The sequence below is a fragment of the Lactuca serriola genome, chromosome 4, assembly GCF_051521515.1.
Source record: "Lactuca serriola cultivar US96UC23 chromosome 4, Lser_US96UC23_V15, whole genome shotgun sequence".
NCBI lineage: Eukaryota > Viridiplantae > Streptophyta > Magnoliopsida > Asterales > Asteraceae > Lactuca > Lactuca serriola.
The window spans coordinates 72,349,835-72,353,649 of NC_136411.1; the positions used below are offsets into that span (position 1 = coordinate 72,349,835).

At 32.9% G+C, this 3,815-nt stretch overlaps 1 long non-coding RNA gene across 5 annotated transcripts; it reads right to left on the reverse strand.

The window, feature by feature from the left end:
* Positions 1–1,818: 1,818 nt before the first annotated feature.
* On the reverse strand, positions 1,819–3,167 carry LOC145101856 (uncharacterized). Of its 5 annotated transcripts, none has more exons than XR_013705901.1 (5): positions 2,929–3,167; positions 2,796–2,867; positions 2,510–2,728; positions 2,190–2,296; positions 1,819–2,100 (listed from the first exon to the last, which is right to left on the reverse strand). It is a non-coding gene; the product is annotated as an uncharacterized LOC145101856 (long non-coding RNA). The 5 variants fall into 5 exon arrangements; XR_013705900.1 differs by having other exon boundaries at positions 2,391–2,728; XR_013705904.1 differs by having other exon boundaries at positions 1,844–2,100; positions 2,391–2,728; positions 2,952–3,167.
* Between the last annotated feature and the right edge of the window lie 648 nt (positions 3,168–3,815).

The following is a 3,815-nucleotide window of genomic DNA, read 5'->3' on the forward strand; positions in this document are numbered from 1 at the left end:
ATAATAACCAATAGCGGGGAACAAAAGAGGGCATGATTGAAAATATAATATGAATTCCACCATTCTCCTGAGCATTTTATCAAACAGCTAGAACGCAATAATAAGGAAGAGAAGTAAACACCATATTTTAGTAGTCCCCTAATATTTTTGGCACATCTCAAATGGATATAATGACAAAACATAACCATCCGGAAGAAATCATTTTGTGAGTATCTAGAAAAGCTCCACTTAACTCTTTATTCTACAAATGAAAGTCAAAGATCATCAATATCCCCAAGTCCCCATTAAGTTTGACCTATCTTATTTTACTGTCAAAGCAATAAACAATTTTACATCAAAAATCATTAACTAGTACTTATTTAAATATATCTTTGAGTTGTAAACAAGAATGGGATTTAGAACTGAAAACCGGACCGGAACCGGAACCGGAACCGTTAGAACCGGAATAGGTAAAAACGGTCTGGGTCCCGGGTTTAAAGAATGGATCTATCCGGGTTTCGGGTAATCTGCGTTTCGGGTCCGGGTAAACTGGGTTTAAGAACCGGAACTGATTTTAGGGGCCGGAACTGGTTTCTATGGAAAGTTTAAAACATGCATATCTCATTCGTTTGAAGTCGGATTGGCATGACGTTTTTTCCATAGTATAGTTTATAGTTTTTACATAATTTTAGACTATAATTTTGTCATTTTTGCGTTTATATTCATTGACTTATAGTCTCTCAAAGCTGAAAATTTTATGTTTTTCAGCTTTTTTTTGTATTCTGTGATAGTTTTAAAACATGCATATCTTATTTGTTTAAAGTCGGATTGGCATGAGGTTTTTTCCATAGTATAGTTTATAGTTTGTACATGATTTTATACTATAATTTTGTCATTTTTGGGTTTATATTCATTGACTTATAGTCTCTCAAAGCTGAAAATTTTATGTTTTTCAGCTTTTTTTTTGTATTCTGTGATAGTTTTAAAACATGCATATCTCATTTGTTTAAAGTCGGATTGGCATGAGGTTTTTTCCATAGTATAGTTTATAGTTTGTACATGATTTTATACTATAATTTTGTCATTTTTGGGTTTATATTCATTGATTTATAGTGTCTCAAAATTGGGATATCAAAGCTATAAATTTTATGTTTTTCAGCTTTTTTTATATTCTGTGATAGTTTTAAAACATGCATATCTCATCCGTTTGAAGTCGGATTAACATGAGATTTTTTCCAGAGTGTAGTTTATAGTTTATATATGATTTTATAATTTTGTTATTTTTGGATGTTTATTCATTGACTTATAGTCTCTCAAAGTCGTGATATCAAAGCTGAAAATTTTATGTTTTTCAGCTTTCTTTGTATTTCGTGATAGATTTAAAACATACATATTTAATTCGTTTGAAGTCGGAATAGTATACGGTTTTTTCCAAAGTTTAGTATAGAGTTTGTACGCAATTCAAGACTATAATTTTATCATTTTTGGTTTCATATTTATTAATTTATAGTCTCCCAAAGTTGGGATATCAAAGCTGCAAATTTTTTGTTTCTCAGCTTTATTTTTATATTTTGTGAAATTTTAAAACATGCATTCGACCCACTTTACCCGGTTCCCCGGGTTTTTCGGTTTTAGACCCACTTTACCCAGTTCCATTCGACCCATTTGATATTTCCAAGTTTTCCGATTCTAGACTCACTTTACCCGGAAATAGTTCCTATATACCGGTCCGGTTCCCGGGTTTTCCGGGTCCGAGTCTACCGGTCCGGGTTTGGACCCGCTATCGTCCCTTGTTGTAAATAGATTATGCACTACTTAAAATTCACTATCTACGACCAATTTTTGTTGCTAAATACGCAAAATCTTTTGTTACTCTTTGAATTGAATTAGCAAGGTCCACCCTTATGTTGCAACATTAACTATGAGAATCCACTCTTCAAGAGATTTACTTAAGTTCCCTCCTTTACAATCATGTGTCAAAACAGTATAAGCAGCTTGATCGGGCTCTTCCATTCTCTCAAGCGTTTTAGCAAACACCTTGTATGCGTTCAAACAATTACATACCCTTTTTATGCAATATATCAACTGATTCAAGCTCAAATTTGAAGGACCTAGTCAAATCTGCAATCGCATGTACAAAAAAAGATGTAGAATCCGATTTGTAGCAGCCAAGAAAAGTTATAGTTAAATAAAAAGACGTCACAAACTACCTTTGTAAAATCAGCAATAGCTTAATCCCGTTTTCTTTTAAATGTGAAGGCTGTTTCTCTTCTTATTATTGCTTCAGTGTATGTAGGATCTTCTCTCAATATCTTATCTATAATCATATAAAATACAAGAAACATTACCACATTCACAGGTATGAAAATATCAAAAGTAACCGATGGAATTAATTTCAGAAGAAGTTTGACCTGGTCAAAAATAATTTGATTTGAAGGAAGAAGAGCATTAAGGCGAACAGTTGCGTAAAGGTGTTTTAAGAATTTAGTGCCCCAAATCGAAAGAAAAGAGAGATAGTCGGGGAAGTGACCTCTACTACAAAATTCTTAGGTTTCATTCTCCAATCTGACTCCTGAGATTCTTGAAACCCTGACCCAAAGGTCTAAAACTTTGTGCATGAACTCGTCTTCACTGAGAACGATGGTTATTTCTTCAATTTTTTTAAGAGAGAAAGAGCGACGCGAATGGAGGACAAGCGGTGGTGTATCGGGTAGAAAAAGGCACATGTCCTGATTTGTGTTAAAAAAACCTAAAAAAATTAAAATCAAGCATGTTATAAAGCTAGACTCGATGGATAAATGAGAACGGGAAAATACCTCCCAGTGTGCCCAACAACAACAACGCCTTCTTTGCGGTTGTCACTGATTTGAGGATGGTGTGAACAAAACCTGTAAATCAAAAAACAATTGAAGTGATAAAATCAAAGCAGGTCGTTCCAAAAAATCATACCCATGTTTTTGTCATGGTGAAACCTGACTGACGACTTAGACGAAATCGTTTGCTGAGAAATAAGGATGGATCGATAATCGTTGGTGTGGGGAAAACATTGGTATTAACTTTCTTGAATCGATTGAACAAAGAAAAAATATAGTGGATAACAGTTTCTCTTGAGAAAAGAGGTATTCGTGAACAAGAAGAGGCAGTTGTCAATAGAGAAACAGAGAAAACGAGATTTGGCCGACAAGGTAACCAACAGCTGAGCTGATCAAAAAATATCCGTTTAAATTAATAAAGGCGTTAATTTGAAAAAATTTTAAAAAATCTCCGAAAAAGCTAGTCTAAATGTTTGGCGCCTGCTTCTTTTTTTTCGTGTTTGGTAAACCAAAAAGTAGCTTATAAGCTAGCTTTTTGAAAAGCTACTTATACTAGCTTTTTATGAGCTTTTTTAAAATTTTCCAAATACACCATTCAATTAATTATAGAAACACATACTCTTATATGTCATTTTATGTAATTTTATATATTTCAGCTAGTTTCACCAAACGTTATTTTTTTATCAGGTAGTTTTTTAGCTATCAACTAACTTTTTATTTAACAGCTAGCTTTTCAAGTAGTATGCCAAACATATTAGCTGAAAAGCTAGCTGTTAAATAAAAAGCTAGTTAACAGCTGAAAAGCTAGCTGATAAAAAATGACGTTTGGTAAAACTAACTGAAAAGCTAGCTGAAAGATATAAAATGACATAAAAGAGTATTTAAAAGAATGTGTTTCTATAATTAATTAAGGAGTATATTTGGAAAAATTTTAAAAAGCTCCTAAAAAGCTACTCTAAGTAGCTTTTAAAAAAGCTAGCTGATAAACTACTTTTTGGCTTGCCAAACATGACAACTTCAAAA